We start from the raw sequence: 26,777 nt of genomic DNA on the forward strand, positions 1-26,777 counted from the left end.
GGCAGGTCTTTCTGCCTCAATAAACCTAATATAAATCATCTCCAACAGTCATGCCCACAAACCCATTTCCCAGGTGATTTTTAACTTCTGTCAAGTTGACAATTTTCAATAACTATCACAAGACTTAATCATTTTGTTTTTATTGCTTCATTAAGGATATTCTTAAGGGAAAAGAGAAGAGTTTGATCCTCAGGATCCACAAAATGGAAAAAGAAAACTATTCTCAAAATGTATCTTCTGATCTCCACAAGTATACCGTGGTGTGTGCATGTGTGTGTGTGTGTGTGCGTGTGTTTGTGTGTATACACATGTATATGCATAGATACAAAATAAATAAGAAAGAAACAGAGATAGAGAGACAAGAGACAGAGAAACAGAAATCATTTCTCAACTGCAGTAGCTTTCAATTGAATCCTTTGAACAAAACTAAAGTAAGATAAAATGGCACTGTTCACTGACAGGTCATTAAAAATGATCTCAGAGAAGATCAGTAAGTGATTTTTTGGCATATAGCCCAAAAGGAATTCAAAGAATTTTTTTTATTCTATCTTATTTACTTATTTATATAAAATATTTCTCAATGTAAACACATATAAAAAATATGGATAGCCACAATTGAACCCAGATTCATCCTAGTAATATTCACCACTGACACATGAACTGATTTTTATTATGTATTTATCTTATAAAAAAACATGTCAGTGACTGTTCACTTTCAATAATCATGGCAAGAATAATAATAAAAATACCCACACAGTATTTGTTACATTTAACTATTCTCAGTTGTCACATAAACTACCTCCTAACAATCCCACCAGGTTCACATTACCTTTAATCTCCATTTTAGAGAGCAACTATACTTAGAGTTGGGCTCTGAACCATTTATTTCAGCTCCCAAATCTGTGCTTTAACTACTGTACAACATGGCTTCAACACATTTCAACAAACCACGTTAGTACTGTTTTAAAGGTTGCCTATTAATAAGACCCATAATTAATAGAGTAGTGAATTAATAATTAGTGCCCCCCAAACATGGCAATTTTAAAATCATACTAACTTATTTGCAGATTTTATTTAATGTTTTGAGACAGGGTCTCACTATGTGGCTCAGGCTGGCCTTGAACCTGCACCAGTCCTCTTGCCTTAGCCTTCCACCTGCCGATTCCAGACAGGACTGGATGATGACAGCTCTGATGTGCTGTGCAGTTGATCCAGTGATGGAGCCAGCTGACTACAACTGAGGCCTCTGAGACCATGAGCCCAACAGATTCCTCTGCTTTAAAATGATGTAGCATGAATCTTAAAAGTTCTTATTAATAAAAACAAACCCAGGGCCAGGTATTGAGTTAAAACTGGAAGATCAGAGAAGCAGAACAAGCCACAGCCACCTCACCTTGCCAGTTCCTCAGCTGATCCTGTTTCCTCAGACTGGAAGCCTCTGAGTCCTCATCCAGAATGGATCTCAGCTGAACTGCTCCTCAAAAGTCTAAAAGAGCTTAATCAGCTAGTTCCTGGTTTTCACTTCTTATATACCTTTCTGCTTCCTGCCATCACTTCCTGGGATTAAAGGTGTGAGTCACCATGCCTGGCTGTTTCCAGTGTGGCCTTGAACTCACAGAGATCCAGAGGCTCTCTGCCTCTGGAATGCTAGGATTAAAGGTGTGAGTGCCACCATTTTCTGGCCTCTATATCTGTCTAGTGGCTGTTCTGTTCTCTGACCCCAGATAAATTTATTAGGGTGCACAATATTTTGGGGAACACAATATCACTACAATGTTTCCTCCAGTATTTGTGACAAGAACCCTATCTAACACACCATCACATCCCAAATTACATAACAAGCCCACGGAATAGAGCCTAGAGAAACCCACAGGATGGGAAAGGCAGATTTGTCTGAGATTTCTAAAGAACATCCAGAGACCACTGTAGTGATATATTGTGTACCCCAACAAATTTGCCTGAGGATCAGAGGACAGAGCCAGCCACTAGGTTAGACATAGAGGCCAGACAGTGGTGGCACGTACCCTTAATCCTATCACTTGGGAGGCAGAGATCCATTTGGATCTCTGTGAGTTCAAGGTCACACTGGAAACAGAGCCAGGCAGTGGTGGCACACACCTTTAATCCCAGTACTGGGAAACACACAAGCCATTAATCCCAGGAAGTGACGGCAGAACAGAGAAAGGTATATAAGGCGTGAGGAAACAGGAACTAAGGCAGTTCAGCTGAGACCCCCAGGGGTGAGAACTCAGAGGATTTCAGTCAGAGGATTTGTGGAGTTGGTGAGGTAATGGGTGGTGGCTGTGGCTTGCTCTGCTTCTCTGATCTTTCAGCTTTTAACCCAATATCTGGTACTGGATTTTTTTTATTAAAAGACCATCTAAGATTCGAACAACAGGCCACTATGCAGATTCATTTTCAGACTGCAAAGTCCTCAGAACAGTTTTTTTCCCTTAAGATATGCACCCTTGGTTTAAAAAGATACTCAGCTGCAATTTTAAAAAGGAGTCTCAGGCTCTCCATGGCCTGCAGTTAGAAGCCAGAAAAGACAGGGGATTTCCTTTCCTAGCAATGCTGCAGAGAAATCCACCTGAGGCTTCCAAACAAACACAAGGGGACTGTGAGAGCAACCAATGAGCAAGAATGTGGCACTGAAACCCAAGAACACAGGACCCCTGATGGCAGTCAAAGGAGCCTCCTGTCCACAGTTAGCTGGCATTGGAATGGCTGCACCCTCACTGTCAGTATCCTGTGAGGAAACTCCACTGTTGCAGGCACTGATGTGGGCTCGGAAAGAAATAATCCTTTTGAGAATTTGTAATCACACTATCCAGAACAAGGTTTTAAAATTGGAATCCATACTACTGTGTTCTATAAAACACTTTGTATGCACTTGACGTATTCCTGGGTGTTACATTATCCCCAGGCAAATGAAATGAACAGAGTCATGTAGTCCAAACATCTAAGCATTCACACAAAGCCCACAGACAGATGAGATCAGAGCTAAGAAACAAGCCTCAAAGTAAACAATACACCAAGGATCTATAGAGCCACAAAAGTCCATAGATCAGAACTATCTAAAACAGAAATACAAACTGTCAAATTTTACCAAATCTAAAATGCCACAGACACTCAAATGTACCATGTTCTTATTTATAAGGAAAATTAAAAAAAAAAACAACTTTGAAATTACAGTTGGAAGCTGCACCGCAATTTCAGGGAAGTCAAGATGTGGGGGTGAAATGATAGGCAGCTAGTTCATAAATGTGGCTTGTATGAGGCTGATCTGCTAAAGGCTGGCATATTTCCATGGAACCCTTCCAGATCTAAGCACTGGTCACAGTGAATTCTTGCAAAGCATAGGGCAACACTGAGGCCATTAGCATGAAGATGGAGGAGATGGAACACAGCAGAAGCTGTGGTTATAGACCACACTGCTGGAATGTTTGGACCCATTTGTTGGTCCCACTAGGAAAGCTGTGGTATTACCCCAACTTCACAGCTTAAGCATTCCACAGCTTAGGTTTACATACTTTCTCCTCATGCCTTTAGAAGTTAACCAGACCTAGGCATAGAAACAGAAGCAGAAGGATCTTTAAGAGTTCCAGTGTATCCAAGGAACATAGTGAGACCCTGTCTTAAAAAAAAAAAAAAAAAAAAAAAGTTATGCAGGATCCTAGACCATAATCCACAGGCTCTTGTTTTCTATTACTTTATCTTGAGGCAAGGGCTCCCTAAGTTGTCCAGGCCAGCTTGAAACTTGTGTCCTTCTTGACTCACCCACCCCTCCCAGAAGCTAGGATGACAGGACTCTTGTTTTTTGTGTTTCCCCAGGAAACATGGCACCAGACGGGACAGTGTGTGTGCTTTTATATAGTTCAGTCTCTTCCTCTATAGTGTCTAAAGAATTGGCACACACACACATACACACATACACACATACACACACACAAAGCATGAAAAGAAAAATCATAAAAAGTCTAAGTGTGTCTGAATAAAACAATTGAGGGGTCTAAAAATTATAAACTAAGCCGGGCGATGGTGGCACACGCCTTTAATCCCAGCACTTGGGAGGCAGAGGCAGGTGGATCTCTGTGAGTTCGAGGCCAGCCTGGTCTACAGAGCAAGATCCAGGAAAGGCGCAAAGCTACACAGAGAAATCCTGTCTCAAAAACCAAAAAACAAAAACAAACAAACAAACAAAAAGATAAACTAAAAATAAGGGACATGCAACTGAAGCATAAAATTCCATGGACAGAATTATGAACTGCACAAAGAAAGATGAAAGAATTGATGAAGTAGAATCATCAAGTCATGTTTCTATCACCCAGAATAAAACAAAAACAGATATAAAGATTAAATGTGAGAGCAGGGTAAGTATAAATGGAAGAAAGGTAAGAAAGTTTAGCACATTTAACAGGAGGCCCACAAGGAAAAACAAGAAAAAAAGAATGTCTCAGAAGAAACACTGAAACATAGCAGTATTGAATTTCCAGCCGGGAAAGAGTCCAGTCCTCAAGTTCATGATTCCTGACACATCCCAAGCACAAAAACAGAAATCTACACACATCTCACCTTTGAAGATGAACATGTACGAAAACGAAAAAACAAGATAAAACCTTTGAAAAGGAGTCAAACAGAGGTTGGAAAAATGGCTCAGTCAGTAGAGTGTTAGCTTTGCGATCGTGAGGACACAAGTTCAGATCCCAGCACCCACACAAAACGTCAGGCATGGCTGCATGGGGTAAAGCAGAGAAAGCATTGCTGGGACCTTCTGGCTGCCAGTCTAGCTGCGGTTCAGAGAGACCCTGTCTCAAGGGAGTAAGGCAGGAGTGGTAGAATAAGAGATGCTCAGTGTCCTCCTGTGGCCCCCACATGTGTGCACATGTGTACACACACACACACACACACACACACACACACACACACACACACACACACCACTCTCCTACATCCAGAAAAAGTATATAGCCTAGTCTGTGTACACACACAACAAACGTGCTGCTTGTGACAGGAGCTCTCTGGACTGTACTGGAGAATGAGGGACAGATGTGCTCTCCAGTCTATGTGGCATCATACAGAGTATCATACAGCTGTGACAGATGTGCTCTCCAGTCTATGTGGCATCATACAGAGTATCATACAGCTGTGACAGATGTGCTCTCCAGTCTATGTGGCATCATACAGAGTATCATACAGCTATGAAGAACATGGAATGTCACTACCACTACTGCGATTTTGAGAGGAGGGTAATGTGGAGGAAGGGCATTCAACACATTATTTAAAAAAATAATTTAAGCATTTAAAATTTCTACTCAAAATCCAACTTTTATGGGAAAACATTATATAAAAGTAAAACTATGATCATGAGCTAAAGAGCCACATCATTGAGGCTGTTTTATTACAAATAATCTAAAATTCATAATAAAACTCTTTGCCAAGTCCTTAATGAAGCTATTTCTCATTCTGAATTATCAGATCATCATGTAATAAAGGCAGAATTGAGAAACACCGGTGAATAATCGTGTTTATAAAATGCTGAACCAAATAAATGTGCCACAAGCTATATAATTTATTTCTTGTTCATAATTAATTATAAATCTGTAGAGACAAGATGCTTCGGCAATAAAGCCTTTATCATTTCAGGAAAGATAGTTACTGTGTTGGCTACTCCATGGCCATCTGTCATTGGCCATAGGACTCAGGCTTCCAAAAATAGATCTGAAAGTCATTACTGGACCAACTTCCAGTGAGAAAACAATGGCATTTAAAACCTAAGATAGTAAGTCTATTATTCAAACTCAAAACTTTGGCTTTGCTTTCTGGGACATACATCAGAAAAGTATCTCTGACTCCCAGGACAGGCTGCCCCCTGGAAGGAAACTTCCATCCTGGCTTTTTGTAGCATTTTTTAAGATCTAAAACTTTACAGAGAGACCCACCTAAGTCCAGAATTCCACAGTTCAACTGAGTATGCTGCCAAGTTCTCAGCCTGAGCAGAATTTAAAAACATACATGGTGTTCTGGAGCATCCAACTCACCTCTGGAAACAATGAGGCCCAGGGACACCACCCACCCCCATCCCCCCAGAGACCTGAGCCTGCCCTTGGGAGGCCTCTGAGCCAGAGTTGTAGAGAACCACGGTGGGGACGGAAGGAAGAACCCTAGATCTCCCCTCAATAGCTGGACTTGATATTTTTAAGACAAAAACAATTAATTTAAAAGCCATCCTTAAGGATATTTGGAACATTTTCTCATAGAATTTACTATTAGTAATAGATTCACTCCATCTCAATCTTAACACAGGCCCAATGTCTCCTTAGATTTTTAATAAAGACCTCTTCATTCTCCAGGAAATAAGTAAGGCACAAAGCCAAGGCAAACACATAGCAGAGGCACCTACAGACTGCCCCTCCAGGGGGCAATCAAGCCCAGACTCTGTCCTGCTGTTTCTGGAATTCTTCCTGTCTTCTCCCACACTCTTCACCAACCTTATAACCAAAGCTGACAGCACAGCTCACCTATCCAGTAACAACCTCAGGATTCCTGCCCCAGGTTAAATCCTGGGCACGCCAACAAGGTGCTCATAAGCCTCAGGAAGAGTAGTCCTTGGGTAAGAAAAACACTCCTAAAACCAGAGCAGAAGAATAAAAAAGATAGCGGCCTCAACACAGTCATCCTGACTTATTTGTTTAGGAGGAGACATTAAGTACACAGAGAGGGGCAGGCTGAAATGGTAAAGAGCTACTGTGCACACGAAGACCTGAATTCAGTTCCAGTACTGGTGTAAAGAGCTGGGTATGTACGCTAACTCCAGGGCTGGAAGGAGACAAGAGGGTCCCTGAGGCTTGTTGTTTAAGTAAGCTCCAGTGAGAGACTGTCTCTAAAAGTAAGATGGAAATCAATGAGGGAGGTACTTAACTTCAACCACTGGCCTCCACACACATATGCACACAAACTTGCACACACAAGGTAAATGTACTTGGAAAAGATCATCCCTTCCAAATACTTGGTCTGTGTGACTTCTGTATAGCATGGATGCAGTTAGGAGATGATGAATTCTGCAAACAGGGTAACAAGACAGTCAGCAACCTTCTCCCTAATCTTGCAGGAGGATCTGCTGGGCACAGCAGGGGTAGAGCCCCCCCACACACACACACCGCTGGGTTCTGATTAGACAGAGAGCAGTTTCAGCACAATTAACCCCCTCCCTGACTGTCAAAGCACAGCAAAGAAGCCATCACACATGATGTGTAATGGCACAGGAGTGGTGCACAAGGAAAGACTCAGCCTGTGATTGATGGAGGCTGTGTGGTTCAAGCAAAGGAAGAAAAGTGGGGAAAGAAAGGATTAGCACTGTCCTTGGCTGCTTTTCTGAAGTGCGTTGAGGTTTTGCAAATGGCTAAGGAGCCCCAGATCATAGGTAGAATGCTTGGGAACATCGGGGACCAGATGCCCATGTCTGCTTCAAATGTTAAGTAGGAGTGTTGTTTGTTTGTTTGTTTGTTTTCTTTTGTTTTCCATCTACAGTTACTGTGGAAGCAAATGTCAATCCCCTGGTAATGAGAAGGGGGCGGGGGCAGGTCTAAGAATCACTGTCCATCCACACAGCGTAATTTTATATTGTTACTCTAATTGTAGGAGCCCTTTAAGAAAAGAAAGAACTTTGTTAAGATGTAGAGAGAGAGGTCTTCATAACAGTATTACAGTTTGGGCTTGAAATTCCAAAGTGTAAAGTAAATGATGTCATCATAAGCATCAGGCTCTGCTTCTGGACCCAGTGACCTACTCAGCTATGACAGGGCATGAGAATCTAGGGACAAAAGAAACAGTGCCAGATGTTGGCAATGCCTGGGGCCTGGGAAGAAGCAACTGACAGCATGGCCACACTGCTGGTCATAGGCCTTAGGGTGGGCATCCAAGCTCAGAACACCAGGAGGAGGGAACCAGGCAGGGAGGGGCAGGCCAGTATACTTCCATGGAGTCTATTGGAACAGCTCAGGAGTGTGGGGTTAGGAGTCCAGCCTAGGATGGGCCTTAAGTGTCATTCACCACTGATGGGCCACATCAGTGGAGCAACTCCTGGACCATCTCAGGACACTTGAATTGGATACTATTTGTAAGTACAGGCCCTGGAACAAGTCCACCAATGTGAAGGTGTGCACAGCTCTGCATCACACCAGTTCTAGCTCAACCAACCCAGCAAAGCACAGTCAGAAACACACTTCTTAGTTCAAATCTCTGCCCTTGGCTTACTGTTGACTGGGCCCAGTTATGTTCTGGAACTCTTCACCTCTGTTTCCATTAGCAAAGTTATCTCATCAGGATCTTTGATGTTTTTCACTATTGCTGTTGGTTTGGGGAGCACTGAAGGGCCACAGTCTCCTAATGGAACTCAGAAGGCCTGAAAATCCACAGCCTCCTGCCTCAGCTCCCAAGTGTTGGGACTACAGGCATAACACACTATGCTCCACCTCAATAATTTTCAGTTATTGCTCAATTGCACGAAAATGTCTGGTCATGCCTTTGGCCCCTCACAAGTAGGAGACCCTTGGTGGCTAAGAAGCCCATCTGTGTAGTGTTGATCCTCCCACAGGACACCCAGAGGTCTTTCCCACCCTGTTAAGTCATCAAAGGTTGGCCCCCAGTCAGATTTTCTGCAAGCATGCAAAGATTAAACCTTCACAATCACCTCTGAGAAGGGTCACCACAGGAGACAGCTCTTTGCTTGTACTAGAAACTGTGGTATTAACAATAAGAAAACTTAACTCTTTCCCTATGTCAACAAAGGGATCCATATCCATTTACTCGATTTTTTCCAGCTATTTCTGAGGAGAATAAAAGTCAGTAAACCCAGTAATACCCTTTCTTAGATTCCAAAATGTTAATAGTTAACTTACTACTAATCTACTTTGAGTACAAGAAAAGAGAGGGACCACAATTAGAAGTTCCATTTATATCTTGTCCAAATAGGAAAGCCAGCCTCAGGATGCCAACATTTCTATTAGTATTTGTGGGTACTAAGCAGGGGTCTCTTTAGCCCCTGCTTTATAGAGCGGCCATCCTGTCAACACTGAACAGGTGAAAACACCATGCAATTTTTAAACATATTTTTATTTTACACATATTGGTGTTTGTCTGTAATATATTTGTGCACCACATGTGACATAGTGAGCCATCATGTGGATGCTGGGAACCAACTTGAGTCCTCTGGAAAAGCAGCCAGTACGCTTAACCATTGAGCCATCTCTCCAGCCCAAACACTACATATTCTTGAGGAATACCACAAATTGGAATTTTGAGGAAACAGTGCCTAATTAGTTGTAATAGATTAATAAAACTATTTTGGGCAGCAATTTTCTCTCAGTGTGATCTGGTTCTTACTGCAAGAGAAATTAACATAACAAGGTGGTGGAGGAATAAAGTCTTAGCAAAGAGGACCTTAACAGCATAAAACAAAAGTAGTACTTAGTAAATGTTATGCTCTTGAAATAAAATTAAACAAAATGATAAAATGTGTAGGGGCAGCTCCTGCTTATGCAACTACTACTAAATAAAATGTAGAAAAGTCTCTGAATTTAATGTTATTTTTCCTCTCATTTACTTAAAGGAGCTAGCTAAACAAATATCAATATGTAAAGGATATGCACACATTAGCTTCCTTAAAAGAATGCTTTTCTACATCTACACTGAGGTACAGCCGGCCCTATACCATGTTCTGTTGCTACAGTTAACCCCTGATACAGGGTTAAAGATTCCTGACACACAAGTGATCCAATTCTTCCAAAGTGCTCACATCCCACATGGTTTCAGAGTACTCTTTCTCTTACTATACCATTTTCCTTAGCTATTATTTTCTTGTAGTCCTTTCTTTTTCTCTGTTACAACATTTGGACAACTTTATTCCAATTTCCATAAACTGGGATATGGGTTGGGATTACATCTTTTGATTAGAATATTCCCTCCTGAGGTCAGTCAATTGAATATAAAAATGTAAATGATGTGTACAATGTGGTATTAAGCACTGCTGGAATTCGCCATAGAGATGTTAAAATCCTTCATACAAAGGATATTACAAATATATGGCAGGCAAGGACCAATAATAATTCAGTTTATCTTAGAAGGAGGGAAACCGAACTATATCAATGCTTAGGCAAAAGCTTTCACAGGACTGGCTTTAGAGGGCTGAGCTGTGGCTCAGTGGCAAAGAAAATGCCTAGCAAGCTTGCCAGGCACATCTCTGGAGTTCATTCCCAATGCCAAGATGGGGTTGAGCAGGCTTAAAGGAGTGACTAGATAAGGATCATTGAGAATGGCTACAGTGGTGGTACCAAGGCAGATGAGAAAAGAAAACCATGACATCAGGAAATGTAGGCACATTTCAGTAGTTAGTCACTAGGCTGGAGCAAACTCTCACAGTATGAAGGCACAGACACACAAGGGCGGAAGCTCGGCCTGAAGCCAAACCACCTATAGACACCAAAAGGAGGCTCTGTAGAACAAGATCCAGTGCTCCCTAACTGTGGCCATCACTGCTTCCTACCTGGATGCCCACATCCATGAAATGTTGATAATAACCGAATCCATCTCAAATAGGGATTTATCTATAAGCATTAAGCTGCGAAATTCTCATCACAAAGCTTAGCACAAATCAAGCCAGCTAGTCCTGTGGCATGGGGAGGCCACAGCCAAGGTCCCTGCTTCTCCACACAGCATGGCTCCTCTTCTCCCAGAATCAACTCATTCTAATAATTTCCATCTTCTGAGTATATCCTACCTCCCTCTTCGTGTAGATGAAATGACACAATTTGTGATCTGGACAGCTTTACGCCTCCCTGTGAGCTTGAATTTCTTATGAGCCTCTTCCTGATTCTCCTCATCCCTCTCAGCTTCTGTGCCATCAACAATTCTGCACTCAGCATGCCACACTCTCACTTTACCTGTTTCAACACTGTTCTGCTTGCTCTATTGTTCTATCAGGAACTTTCTGTTCCTTTATTTTGACAACCCAAGGCTATTTCTTTTTCATGACAGTTTCCATAGCACATTAATGCACTGGAGTTGTTTACTTATTTTTCTTTGAAGACTTACACCTAATACTTGCTGGGGAAAGTGGCTTGCTTCTGCTCTGAATGCACAAGCCATTGTGCCTTCCACAGCATAGTGATCCTGTGTTCTTTCATCCCACTTCAGAACAAAATGTCCTGAAAACCATGCTGTAGCATCCGCTTTCTTGATAAGCTCACAAAGTTCATCCATTAAACCATGAGTCTAGGGGTTGGGAGATGGCTCAGTCCATAAGGTGCTTACTGTTCAGGCATGAGGGCCTGAGTTCAGTCTCTCTATAGAATCAATCATGTTCTGGGCTTTTAATCCCAGAGCTGGGAAGGCAGAGATAGGAGGATCCCTGGAGCTCACTGCCAGCCAGCTGAGCCTTCTTGCCAAGTCCCAGGCCAGAGAGAGACTGTCTCCAAACAAAACCAAGATGGGCAGCACCCGAGAAACAACAGCTGAGACTGACCTCTGGCCTCCACGTGCACAGACGTACACTGATTATCACTCCCTCACACATGAAAATATACAAATTATATACATGTGAACACACAAACTCTAGTCCTTTCCTAATGCAATGGTGTCCTTTGTCTTTGTAATTTCTGTATTTCTCTTAACCTTCAGGAAAACACAAATGTGATGTCCCACAGACACAGTTTATTTCTTTTGGAACACCTGCTGCTTTGGCCTTTCTCTAAGAAATGGAATGCCCTTACCAACCTGAAGAATAGCTGCACGCTCTGATTCTTTCCAGTGGGCCCTAGGAGATGCAAGCATTCCCATATGGATGACCCCTGACCTCTGCCTTTGACTCCATCCTTCTTCCTGTATTTCTGACATTTGGCATACCCTCCGAGCTGCTATAGCATGCAGACAGATGGCCTGTGCAAATAAGCCTAGTGGTCACAGGTTACACTGACAGTTTTACAAGCCGAACAGAACTATTTATGTAGCTGTAAAAACACCCAGGAAAAGATTTTAAGAATTTACCTCCTTTGGCAGGAAGGCAGTTCAGTTGGTGAAGTACTTGTGGTGCACACATGAGGACCTGAGTTTAAACCCAGAACCTATGTAAAGAGGCCAGGCACGGTGGCAGACCATAACCTGCACTGAGGGGCAGAGACAAGAGGATTCCTGGGGCTCTCCGGCCAGCCAACCTAGTTCCAGGACAGTGAGAGACTCAGTACTCAAGGTGGACATCTCTTGAAGCATGACACCAGGGTTGACCTCTGGCCTCTGCACGTGTGCTGACACATGCACACAGAATACAATAATAATGTTCACAGAAATGTATATGCCACACTTCCAAAGCTTTCATACAGGGCAGCCTCGGCCCAAGGTTTGTAAATTCCTCCTTAGTTTTGGTAATGTGGAGCTTTTGTTTTCTTGTTTTGCTTTGCAGAACAGAAGTCATGATGAGAAACAAGTTCTCCGTGATGAAGGGGAGCCTAGGGGGCTCTGGGGCTGCGCTGGCTCCTTGTAAACATAATCTGTGGATCTTTTGAATAAGCTTGCTCTTGTTACTGCTGTTCTTCATTTTTGTTTTGAGCTTGCTTCCTGGCAGTGTTTGGCTTCCATTATAAGTACCAGCTTCTTTCAGGCTAAAAATATCTAGAAGTTTCAAACACTGAGTCGTATTCCAACCATGTTTCCATTCAGTCCCAGAGTGAAGGTGCCCTGCGTCAGGGGAGCAGAGACCCAGCCTAAGACACTCACTCAGAAGGTCCATCCTTATACTGATGAGGGATGCTTAGGGAAGCTGTGAAATTTCCCAGAAGAATTAGCCTCCTGTTTATAGGGCAGAGCAGGAAGGGGCCCAGGGGTCTCGATCAGAGGACTGTCTTCAGGGAACATTGCTACCCACCCTTCCTGGGTCTCCATGATGGAGTCTGCAACACACACATGTGCACACAGACACACAGACAGACAGACAGACACACACACACATACACACACACATACACACACACGTGCTCCATAGAGTCTAGAAGGGACTCTATTTTGGACTTCGATATCATATCCAATAAAAAACTATAACCTCATCATCCATCTGGTATTGAATGAATGCCAGAAAAGGTACAGGAACCACATCAGCAGACACGGAGAAAGCTGACTGAAGGTGTCAGGAGAACTCTGATAGTGTGGGTTGAGTCTGTTGAGAGCCACTGCTGTCTCCAGTGGCTTTGACACTAGAATGCAAGGAGAGCAAGGTTTGCAGCCGCTGTAAGCAGGTGGCTAGGTGACTGGAAGTAGAAGAGATGAAGGTAAGGGAGTTAGCTTTGTATAATTTATGGTTGCCCAAAATTAGATCTCTCTAGGTTATTAAAGATTCAAAGAAAGATGTCCCTCAGGTCCATCACAGCCTGAAGGACCAGAAAGCACTGGATGGAACACATTTCCCTCCAGGCCACACACACCTTTGATCCAAATCTTACTGGAGATGCATTGCAGGACCAGATTTACCAGAGGATGACGCTTTACTGACAGGGAGGAGGTGGCCCAGGCAAACATCCTCTTATACAAATGGCACTCGGTCCCCACCCTAAGAGACCGACAGCAGTGCAGTGATGAGGCACTTTCTGTCTTCTACTGTTTTATTTCTTAGAGAAAGAAAGAAAAATATTGGAGAAAATATGATTAAATAGGAACATGGAAATCTATGATATTCTTTCTCATATTCTTAATATTTTAAATTTCTCAAAGACAGAACAGTAGCCTTTCTCATTTTCATCATCTTGATTTAGAAAAGGATGGTGTAACACGGTGACAAGAAGCATGGTTTGTACCCACATGGAATTCTTCCATGTCCATAGGGAGACAGTAACGAGCCCCACAAGCCATCACTAGAAAATGTCACTTCTGAGATTCCACAGCAGGGCAACATGACCTTCTGACACAAAGCTCAGAAGGAAGAACAGGCTGGGCTGCATCTGTCCTTAAGCGCCCAGTGCACACTGCCCTGAAAAGCTTTTAAAAATGTGAAATGTCCTGCCCAATTCTTTGCTTTATGGTGAAGCGTCTTCCTCAGAGTGTACAGCCAGGAGCTCTGAATAGACAAGTCTCACCTACTCACCTATTGACACTAACGAGGAAAACAGAGCTGCCACTCAGGGGCCACCATTTAGGCCCCTAAGCAGCCAAACGCTGGCAGTAGATCAATACCCACAATGAGTATCTGCTTTCCCCATGATAGGCCTTTCAAGAAGTTGTTCATAAATCTTTGCAGAAAAATACTAGGTGGGGTTTAACTTCTACAATCTGAAGAAGCCTGGAGGTTAACAAACAGGTATGGGTTCAAATCCAAGATTGTGCACTTTCTGGGTGTGCACTGCTATGCAGATTACACAGCCTCTGGGCCCGAGGACCTTCGTGGCTCTCTGGGCCCAAGGGTCTTCGTGGCTCGCATACAACCGTGGTGGACCCCGAAGTCACATGAGAGATTGAGTCTGAGATGCAGCAAACACCTTGGATCTTCTGATTGCTGATTTATCGAGCAACTAAAAAAAATTGGCAGAGATTTTACAAATGACACAACCACATGAAGAGTCTGGCATGAGGCTCCGCTTTTCATTTGGGGACAGTGGTGAGGAGACCTATGTCCCAAGGGTTTGGTGACAGTTGGAGCAGGGGTCAAGCCATGTAACAGACATCCCCCACTGGTTCCTTTTTACCTAAAACTATAGCGAGACAATGAATAACAATCCCAAACCCTGAAGATACTGAAAAGTAGAGCCTGGGGTATTAAACAATGTGATCCATCCTCTGTCAGCTCCAACTGTGGAAGAGACTAGGCATCTTCAGACAAGGAGCAGGTGACATGCCATCTATAATAATCAACACTAGCCATTCTTTTGAAGAACTCTAGAAATCAGCTAATGTAACATCTACTGCTACTAAACGAGAAATCTCCTTTAAATCACTTTTGTGTGACTCTGGGCTCCATGAACCACTGAGCATTCTGTGGTGCTCCACCACTGCATGTGAGCCAGGAAGAAAATTCCAGAGAGACTTTTAAAACCATTGCATCTGTGGAGCTCTTCAGGACAGCACACTATTTTCCTTATGTGACCTGTTCCAACCTAAAAAGGCCAGAATCTGACACAAAGACTCGGTCAGATTTGTCTTGGCCACAGAAAGCTCCCATAGCAGCTGCCATTGGACATTGGTGCATTAACTCCGCCACTGTGAAAAACCCAGTCAATACTGGACCACAGAGCTCCTGATCAATCAGGTCAGAAAAATACACCCGCTCACTTCTCTGCCACTTAGGAAAGTAATTATCTGTTCCAGTATGAAATACAGCAGCTGCCCAGGCACAATGACCATAAAAAGAAATAGGGTTTCAAGTAGAAACTGGGAATCAAAATTATAAGTTAAGTATACTTAATGAATGACAGGAAGGGGTTAGCAGCCCACTGGGTTCTAGTGACTGTGCTCTTTGGGAGGTGGTCATGAATCGAGAGGGTTTAACTCAATGAGCAGGTGGAGATAAATGATACTCTGTCCCCGTTATAGTTTCTATTGCTGTGATCAACAGTCTGACAAAAAAGCAACACAGAGAAAGGAAGGGACTATTGGGCTTACAGTCCCAGCCCATCACTGAAGGGAGTCAGGGCAGGGACTAGAAGCAGCTACATCCACAGTCAAAAACAGTGGGAAATGAACACACCCATGCTGCCTGCGAACTGACTGCATCTAGCTTTCTCCTGTCTGATATAGTTTAGGACTCCTTGCCTAGGGAATGGTGCCACCCACAGTGAGCTGTGTCTTCCTACATCAATTAATAATCAATACAAGCCCCTACAGACATGCCCAGAGGCCAATTTGGTCTAGGCAGTTCCTCAATGAAGGCTCTTTTCTCAGGTGATTCTAGGTTGTGACAGGGTAACTTTTAAAACTAACCACTGTAGTCTCTTACTGAAGGCCAAGAAAGAATTGCTCTCCAAGGGTCCTGTCAACTTCTCTTAAATATGAACATTCCACACACACACACACAAAAAAAATACAAAACTCTAAGAACAAGTGAACCCATATTTACAGACTGGGCCAAGAGAATCACTTCAATTTTGATGCCAGCCTAGGCTACATAGTGAGTTTAAGGCTAGCCTTAGCTATACAGTAAGGCCCTATCTCAACAAACAAAAGAGGCTTTTATGCAAATAGAATACATATATCTACTGTGGAATGTTCTGTATGGCAAATGTGTTGCTAATTAGTTAATAAATAAAACACTGATTGGCCATTGGCTAGGCAGGAAGTGTAGGCGGGACAAGGAGGAGAATAAAGCTGGGAAGTGGAAGGCTGAGTCAGAGAGACGCTGCCAGTCGCCACGATGAGAAACAGAATGTGAAGATACCGGTAAGCCACGAGCCATGTGGCAAGGTATAGATTAATGGAAATGGATTAATTTTAGCTGTAAGAACAGTTAGCAAGAAGCCTGCCACGGCCATACAGTTTGTACCCAGTATAAGTCTCTGTGTTTACTTGGTCGGGTCTGAGTGGCTGTGGGACTGGCAGGTGACAGAGATTTGTCCTGACTGTGGGCCAGGCAGGAAAACTCCAACTACAAATGGCGTCCAACGTGGGGCAAGAGTTTCCACCTAAAAACTGAGAAAAAAAGATTCTAAAACGGAGCTAAAAACAGCTTCCTAATTGTCTCTCTCAAATGAGCGGCAGCTGCCTGTTTGAGCTACTGGTGGGTTCCTAGAGTGCATGCTCGACCTGCAGTATGGCGGGAATGAGGCCTCTGCAAGTGGCACATTAAGCTACATGGTGGATTTAGCCTTTGCTAGTGCAAAACAAAAAAGGGTTTCTGGGCTACTTGCTGCTTGGATAAAAGCATAGACCCACGATAGCTCCCAGAGCTGGCAGTAAACCACTGCCATGTTGGGAAGCTGAGGTGGGCGGAGCCAGCAGCCACAGCTGCTGCAGTTTAAAGCAATAGATTCACAATAAGGCAGATTCAGATGTAATAGTTTACAATGTGTGTAAAAGATACGTAGGCTTGAAAGAGACAAAAAAGATGATATATAGAGTTATAGAAACAAATACATAGTTTTAAAAAATAAAGTCTTTAAAGAGACAGTAAAGGTAGTATAAAAAATAAGCCACGTAAAAATGGATATTACACAGAGAATCTGCATTGTGTTGTCTTTGGGACTTTTAACTGCAGAAAAACATTTGATTGTAAAAGCTGTTGAGTTATGCCAAAATGTATATTTTAAAGGTACCTTGACTTCAAAATTTGGATATAAGGATATGTTACTTTGGAAAGGAGACTCTGCTTTTGTTTCCACAGAAAGCCAGAGGCTATGGATTTGTTCCAGATTAAGACACATCAGGTTTGACCAGCCAAGACCCCCTGAAAGGTCTCCGATGACACCATGGCCCAGATGATCCAACATCCAGAACGGTTTGAAGGCATCTGGCTCAGACGATACAGCCTCATGGACTATTCCATAATCCTAAAATTTTCTTTGTTTCCCCATAAGATACAGCGCCCCCCTCCAGCAGGAAGTAGTAAGAGAAGCTACGCCCAAATTCCCAAATTGTATGTAATTTTACTTTGTTAAGGTTAAAACCTTCCTTTTGGAAAAAAAAAAAAAAAGGGGAAGTACTGTGGAATGTTCTGTATGGCAAATGTGTTGCTAATTAGTTAATAAATAAAACACTGATTGGCCATTGGCTAGGCAGGAAGTGTAGGCGGGACAAGGAGGAGAATAAAGCTGGGAAGTGGAAGGCTGAGTCAGAGAGACGCTGCCAGTCGCCACGATGAGAAACAGAATGTGAAGATACCGGTAAGCCACGAGCCATGTGGCAAGGTATAGATTAATGGAAATGGATTAATTTTAGCTGTAAGAACAGTTAGCAAGAAGCCTGCCACGGCCATACAGTTTGTACCCAGTATAAGTCTCTGTGTTTACTTGGTCGGGTCTGAGTGGCTGTGGGACTGGCAGGTGACAGAGATTTGTCCTGACTGTGGGCCAGGCAGGAAAACTCCAACTACATATATCCATTTGGCACAACCTTAAAAGAAAATATGAAGCTTTCACAGCTACACAAAATCCAGTCATGGTTTAAAGAAGTCTAGAACTATCATTAAGACATTCTGAAAACTAAAAGGCTGTACTGAGGCTGTCCCAGAGAGAAATCTAATTCAGACAAGCCCACATAACACGCTGCTCAGCCTAAGCAGGGTCAAGGTGCCCAAGTGCACTCCAGCAGATCTCCACTGCCTCAGTCCTGAACTGCCTACGCTGTGCTTTCAGCCTGGAGGGACCACGCCACCTTCCAGCTCACTTGTCTCATCATAACAGACTCAGCCAGACTTCCCAGGTTGCCAAGGTGACCTCTTTGGTGTACTCTCTCGTTCTATCCTTGTGTTTCCCACCCACAGGGAAACAATCCCTTTATTTGCATGATTTCCTACCCCCATGGAAGCTAGTCCAGGCTGGGCCAACTACTTTCTTTACTGGAGAGAGTAATCACAGCTCATATTCTATATAAAATTGAACTGAGAGGGGATATATAAAGACAGAATGAGTATAGAATGCAATACTCAAATAATCAATAAACAATAATCAGTCTTTAAAAGGAGGGAGGGCTGGCCAGACTGTTCAGGGAGTAAGGGAGCTTGCTGCCAAGCTTGATAAGAGTCTGATCTCCAGAACCCACATGGTGGAAAAAGAGAAAAGTCTTCCACAAGCTGTAGTCTGACCTCACATGAGTGAGTGCTGTGGTGTGCACCCCACATGCATACACACAAAATAAAAGATACACAAATGCACTCAAAGGCTGAAAAGTAAAACTATATATTTAAATAAATAAATCAAATGAGATACCAGGAAGTTCCAGAAAGGCAAAAGCAAATAAGTATGTGTCACTGTGTCCAGAAACCAGACTCAATATAAAAATCCACATGAATCCTTTCTGTAAATGATCCTAAAGATATGTATGCTGTGAGTGTATAATAAATGTGAATTATTCCAATGAATCAGTGATCTGACCGATGCTTTAAGGACAACTAGGAGGAGTGGAGGCAGTGTATTTAATCTTTAGAAGTTAATCTTTTTAATGTTGACATTTTCCATCAATACGTTTGACCTAAGTTTCAGAGACTCAGGCAGTATACGAGTCTAGAATGGAAAAGGAAATGAGGGGGAAAATGACAAAGTGAACACAGCAGAAAGACTTCCTCCCGTCTGCTCCGCGCTCCCGAGAGCCACTGTGGGACTCATTTCTGGATCAGCCTCCAGCTTCAGTTCCCAATATCACAGTGCCCAGAGGGTGGTAATTAAAGCAGAGGAAAAGCGACCCCAAGGCCTCAGGAGAGATCCAGGAAAGCAGATCCGAGAGGAAATGCCAAACCATACAGCCCAGCGCAGCCCATCCACCCTGTATCTTTTCAATGGTAAGAAAAAATCAAGGTAGAACACAAAACACATGTGGTAGACAGAGCTGACTCCCACAAGCTGTCCTCCACCCCACACATGTGGACTGTGGTGCACACACATGCACAAATATCTAAGTGAATGAAAAACAAGTATGAAACCAGGTGTGGTGTCCCACACTTGTAACGACACCACTCAGGCGTTGCTGGCAAAAAGACTGAGTTTGAATCCAACCTGGTCTACATAGTGAGATGCTGCCTCAAAAATAAGTAAATAAATAAAGGGGTTGGAGGAAAGAAAGGGAAAAGAAGGGGGGAGTGAGGAACAGAAAAGGAAAGAATACAAGAAAGGGAGGGAAAGAGAGGATAGAGGGGGGAAAGAGAGAGGAAGGAAGGAAGGAAGGGAGGGAGGGAGGAAGGAAGGAAGGAAGGAAGGAAGGAAAGGAAGGAAGGAAGGAAGGAAGGAAGGAAGGAGTGAGAGCGAGAGAGAGAGACGGGAGGAAGAGATCAGACCAAGATCCAGAGAGGTCAGCAACTGACCCAAGAGACACGCTGACATTGGAAGCCGGGGGAAGCACACACAACCTCTCCTTTCTTTATCTGCAGCTCCAGGAAAATCTGGAAATAACTAGTTCTCCCAAGAACAAAAGGCAAAACAAAACAAAATCCAAACACTCATCATGGTCTGCATTGTTCCTGACTTTCATAAACAATTCTGGCAATGCAATAATGAGTGTTCACATTTAAGACATTCTGTTCTGAGCTGCCCACTGTAATCACACTTAAATGCCTGGATACCAGCATCTCATCCATTTACCTGTCCTTCACAGCTGCCGAGAACGGAGGAGGCAGCTAACTGGGAAACCCCAGTCTCTCCTGGCTCTGTCCAAGCAAGACCATTTTTCTAATCAAAGTTTTTCATCATCACATATTGTAGATACTCATTCCTTTCCAAAGCTACATTCCATCACAAAGAGAACTCACTTGGAACCAAATACAAAGAATGAAAAAAATCTATTAGAAGATTAACTGTTGGTGACAACACACTCCATACCACTCAAGAACCAAAATACCAGTTATTGACTACAATATATCCAGGACATGCTGAACTCTAACACAAAGCACAGCATTAGTCCTCTCTTCCACAGAGCTCTGGCTGATTGTTTTAAATTTTTTTAATTATGCTATATTAATTGCTTTTATCCCCTAAAAATCAATACTTAGATTTCTTTAAACACTTTAGCAATAGTTGTGCAGGCTAAATCATTAAAGGCAAATCTGTAATGCTGGGTCTCTTGTGGAATCAGTAGCTTGGGGTGATTTCAAAATCAATATGCATCCCCAGCTTATAGAAAGAATACAGACTGTTGTTTGAGCAATATGAATAACATGAAAAATTTATAAATCCATACCATGAAGCACATTTTCCTAAGGTTATTAGGTCATCTATTTAAAAAACTCACGTATCAAGTCTTCCTTACTGGATTTCCATTCTGATTTGTTTGTTAAAGCAACAATTTATTCAGTCATAACTCTAAATGCATCAGGATTTTTAATTAAACTGGACATCATAATGCCTGTGATCCCAGCACTCAGGAAACTGAGGCAAGAGGATCAGGAGTTCAAGGCTAGCTTTGGCTACATTTTTTTTTTTAAGTCAACAGTCTCAGAAGCTAAGAATAACAAGAATTTTGAAGTTCTAAGGAGGACAGCTCGTATCAATTAATGAAATACAATCACAGTCTACTCCCCTGTTAAACATGGACAACTTCCCACCACGACTACAGGAATGTTTGTCTTTCATTTTCTATTTCCTTCTAGCATATTATAAGCTCATAAAAAGGAAGTTGCCAAACACTATAAATAAGTCAAGCCAATACTATACAACTTCCCTTGTAAATACGGCAAAGAAAAAGTGATGGTTACAAACAAAAAAAAGGGTTCCAAACACTCTTTTCACACCAGTCTTGACATAAAATGACATGTGTGTGATCTTCACACTTGTGAAAAATCACAATTAAGAGTTACTCTAAGCTCATTTCGTATTAACTCATTTGCCCCCCACCCTGACTCCAGAGGGCAAGCACCAGGGCTACAGTATTTTACACAGGGGTAAACAGAGTTGAAGGGATATGCAGCTACTCACATACCTGGCAGACCAGGCACTCCGAACCTCACACACTGCATTGAGAGTCCACTGCTTACCTCACAGGCTTTGGTAAGGATTACAGCTCAAAGTTGTGTTTAACACCTGTCACGTGGATGCTACCACCCACAAGTACTACCATAATGCCCATAATACTGATAATGATGAAATCATGATCTCATCGATTACTCTCCCTTATAAGAGAATTTTCAAACCATTTGCATTTCCATAATTCTGTTTTACTTCCATTAGAAAAACTAACTTCAACACGTTTCATGAATTTTTGTTCCTTTCAAGCTGTGTGTTGTTTTAAGATTTGGCCACATTGATGGCATCTGCAATACATGGTATCTGATCAAAACCCATGCTAGCCAACTGTGAAAGCAACAAGCTGAAAATCCCAAAGAAATGTCTGAAACCACAATAACTTATGACCTGGCACAGAATAATATCTCATGAAAGAACATTTATACATCCCCTGAGCATTCATATTGTTATAATGAACTAATACTGCTTCGTATTACAATCATGCCATGGGCTACACTGCAAAAGAGAAAGAAGGAAAAAAATCAGCCAAATGACAAAGGAATTGACTAAAAGAGCAAACAGCAGCAAATTGCCAGCAACACCCTACGATCTCTCTCCAAGCTCAGCAGAAGAAGAGAGAGCTGGTTGGTGGCCTTGAAGTCACAGCTGCCACGCTTTGAACCATAGAAGCCAGACGCTGGATATTCCAGATGGTGTCTGTTGGGCTGCTAGAAAATCAGACAACCTGAGACCTCTTCCAAGAGCCCGTTGTGATGGTGACGGGAGTGAGTGCCAACCAGAAATGCCTGCACCCGGGTGGCTCTCTCCTTCAACATATGTCCCTGTGTCTCCACTTGGAATCAGATGCCTAGCTTGATGGCTCTATGCTGAGAAGGGAAGGAACTGATTAGCCTATGACTGCTATTCACAGGGGACACAGAAAAGCAGCAGCCAGTCGGGGTACAGCAGCATGAAGCCAGGACTGTCAGCCCCTCCAAAAGCACCAATGGCTCCCATAAATTAAAGGAGTGCTGCTTCCTGAGTGTGTGGTGTGTGGGAGGTGCTTTCTGTGCTGAGCCTCATAAAGCCAGCCAAGGGTCTGTTGAAGCCATCCAGTGCTGCACTGAGCTCAGCCCAGATGGAACAGGAAGTCAACCAGCTCTGGGGGAATGTGCCCAGGCACTCGCTGCTGCATCACGCACTGGGCCTGCCCAGGCACTTGCTGTTGTATCACGCACTGGGCCTGCTTGCCATTCCTACCCATTCTCAGTTCACAGACAGGAAAGAGTTAAAAGGAAAAAAACACCTTGTGTTCTTCTCCATCTACAGAAGAAAATTATTTTTCTGGTAAATTTCATATTTGAAAGATATGACTTCAAAGTCACTAAGAACTTAAATTTTATACTGTCTGTGAACACACAGTTCATGTTAAATGCGCCTTGTGACCATAATACCATCGGGATATTTTTAAATAAGATTTTTATTTATTTTTAAAAATTATTTTATAGCAAATTTCTTGCTGGGTAGGCATGATGGTGCATGCCTCTAATCACAGCATACAGGAGGCTGAGGCAGGAGTGCCTTAGTCCACCCAAGAAAATTAGAGACCACCATGCATATGAGGTCAAATAAAAGTCCTTTACTCAAACCGGTGATGCTGAGAACAGGCTCTTGACACAAAGAACTCTCAGCCCCAAAGCATTTTTACAACACATCATTCACCAGCAAGGAAGGAGGAACCCTTTGATCTGTTGAACATTTTACAAGCATTGTTTCTCAGAAGGGAGAAAGCTTATTTGTCTGTCATGCAGGATGTGTCTCTGGAGGGGAGGTGTAGGTCAGAGTAACCTGACTTCTCCAAAGCCATTTCATGAGGATTTCAAGTTCAAAGACAGCCTAGGCTATGTCATGAGTCTCATGCCAGCCTTTGCTATATAAGGAGAAACTATCACAAACAACAACAAAAATGTAAATAAAGACACAAATTTTTCAGCATTTCTTTACCATCACTCAATCAACTTTCCCAACAAATCATGTCCTTCTCCATAAGAGGACAGATGCCTGCAATAATAACTCACCTTCCCCACTCCAAACTAGAATTTATCACCTATCCTGAGGCCCAAGCACAAGAGTATAGGGGCCCAGAAAAGTCCAGGTTAATATACTACTCTAAAGAGAAATCAACAAGCTGTGAAGACACTTGGGGTCTACAGGACTAAGATCAGAAAAGGGTATTAGGTAATACTGAGCCCAAGTGATAGCCTCCTAGATATAAACAGGTTTAAAGCTGTTCGATGGTAAATGAATTCAGGGTCAATGAGGTGGTGTAACAGGTTTCGGCATGTTATACACACCTGACAACTTGAGTTCAATACCCAAGATCCACATGGTGGAAGGACAGAACAGACTCCCACAAGTTGTCCTCTGGTCTCTATACTCAGTGGTGTGCACACCCCCAACACACATACAAATTAAATGAAATAAATACATATTTTAATATAAGTAATTTCAATTATGCATTGATTTGGTCACTGTCATTACTAATTCCATGTTCTCAGCACTAAAAATAATGTCTAGCACGCACAAGAGGAGCAGGGTGCATCAGGATGAAAGAATGACTCCACCAGGTGTCAAGGAAAAGGAACATGTGCAGGGGATGTGTACAAGACACCATTGTGTTCAGCGCCCATCGTGGCCACTGTGGCCTGTCTATGGAATTGACTGGGTATATACACAGGAAGAACAAAGATGCGATTTCTTTTAGCACTCTCTGAGCTTCCTAACATGAAAGAGAAGGTATGCCTCTGTACACACATGCAAGTGTGCATGTGCATGTGTGTATTTGATGACTTTAAGACATGAGAGGTTTGTTGGCAACCAAAGCATTTCACATACAGTGGTTCAGTACATGGTTCTACTAGTGAACTGTGATCTGACTCCAGGGCGTGGGCCCTTGGCTCTCCATCTCCCCCTATACCTTATTGCAATCAATCCACATGAATCTATTAAATGGGTAACAGAATTTATTAAGATATAAATTGAGGAGATACACTCATGAATACAGAATGGAGTAGACAGCTGAAATTATCCTCTGATCTGACCGGGAGTGAATCCACCTCACAGGTAGGAGCAGGGAGAAGTGGCATGTGACCCCTCTCCAACTCCTCATAAGAGGTCACATACAACGGCAGGAAGCACCGCCTCCTTTGGGCCACAGAGCCCAAGGTCATGGGCAGAGCAAATACCACTACATTACCTTTTACCCATAAGAAATCACATACAAAGACAAGCCACCAAATCAATGCCTTGCTGTAGGCTTTTCTCCTGGGTTTGTATTTTTCTCTGAATTAGGAAACTTCTGAAAACAACACTTTAAATGACAATTCTTGATTCAACTTTTGTCAGCTTGAGATATATATCCTAGAAGTTAAACCAAACCAGAAAACTCCCACCCAATCTCCCTTCCTGCTGCACATGGCAGGCTCACCACTCAGACTGTACCCTTCCGTTCGGAGACCCACACAATCACAACACAGCATTCACAGTGCAGAACTGTGCTAAGCTCCTTTTGGGGCTGTGATAAAACATCCTGACCAAAAGCAGCGTGCGAGAAATGGTTTATTTGGCTAACACTTCCAGAGATGAAAGCCGACCATTTGGGAACTCTGCTGAACACCGGCTCCCTAGGAGACTTATGCCACCTTTCTTATCCAGCTCAGGACCAGGTGATAAGGAATGGTCCCACTCACACTGGACTAGGTCCTCGTACATCAATTAATAATTAAGACAATTCCCTGCACACATGCCTACAGGCTAAACTGATCTGAGCAATTCCTCAACTGAATCTTCCATCTTGGGTTGACTTTGGCTGTATCAAGTTGGCCGTTAAAGCTAGCAAGGACAAGAACTGACAGTAAGGATGCAGAGGTCTGCCGCATAGCAGAGGAACATGGGCTTCCAGGCATCAATTTCCTTGTTCTTGATGTTCAGGACAGATGCTCTTGGTCCTGATAGCCAATCTGGCATGGTGCTTTTAGGGTAACAGAGAGTAAGCAAAGGAGCTGTGGTTGAATGTCCTCTCTGCAGAGCCAGAGGTCTCAAGAGGCAGGATGCCATTGCCTCCTTGAACTCAGTGGCTTTACCCAAATCACATCTGACAAAGGTATGAGCAGAGTTTCCAAAACCAATTTTAATAATACATTTACACTCAAATACATGAAACATCACAGCCTTCCTTCCCCAGAAGGGAAAATGATCCTTCCATACAAGAAGGCTGACCAGGTAAGAATGTGGTCTACTTCTAGAACACAGTGTCCTGGATAGAAAAACAGTGTAATCTACAGAAGTATGTTACCTAACTCTCACCCAGTTCTCACATGTGGACCCAAGGACGACTGCAGGAATCATTCCAAACCCAGAGCAGTGACAAAGGAGCCAGGATCACACAAGCTGGTCCAAGTGGGAACCTCCACTCTGGCACTAAGTGCGCACCGGGATCCTGCACTTACAGTCTGACAAGTGGTAGAGCTCTGATCTAGTGACCCAGCCCAGCCCAGCCTCCTACATGTGCTGCCTTTGAGCATGGGCACAGACACTGTGATAGACATAAAGTAGCAGTAGGATGTGCAAGTGTCTCCCCTACCCAGTGAACAGCAGGTGGGCAACAGATAACAAGTTTGTTTCAGCTTCATAGTGAACCTGCTCCCTTGGTGTTCAGGAGCTAACAGTGGATTGGAATAGCAGTTGACTTATTGTTTAGGAATCTTGCAAGCCAATTATTAAAGTCAGCCATCATTAAAGATCAACTTAGATAAGCTTAAATAAACTACACCAAAAGAAATATTAAGTATCAATTCTGGGCATTTCCTAGTTGGACTACACAGTGCACTGGCTCTTGAGATGCTGAATGTCTATGTCATCTGGTGAAACTGCAGAGTGGCAGGCACCAATGACTCCACAGCCAGTGATGTCATACCACAGCTTAGCATAGCTTAGCACAGCTTAGCATCAGCTGTGGTGGGAACATTTACATGGAAATGAGCAGACATAAATCAGGTACCCTCTTTGGAGAGTCAGTTATTAGACAGAGAATAAGAGCACGCCACCCGTGTGGGTTTTCATCTGTATGTGTTCTACTCTGCTGTCTTTCATCTCTCTGTATAG

At 43.0% G+C, this 26,777-nt stretch overlaps 1 protein-coding gene across 1 annotated transcript in view; it reads right to left on the bottom strand.

The window, feature by feature from the left end:
- Nucleotides 1–26,777, bottom strand: part of Tmtc1 (transmembrane O-mannosyltransferase targeting cadherins 1) — a 225,567-nt gene that overhangs the window by 166,194 nt on the left and 32,596 nt on the right.

The sequence above is a fragment of the Peromyscus californicus genome, unplaced genomic scaffold, assembly GCF_007827085.1.
Source record: "Peromyscus californicus insignis strain IS unplaced genomic scaffold, ASM782708v3 Scaffold_6__1_contigs__length_162567912, whole genome shotgun sequence".
Classification (NCBI taxonomy): Eukaryota; Metazoa; Chordata; class Mammalia; order Rodentia; family Cricetidae; genus Peromyscus; species Peromyscus californicus.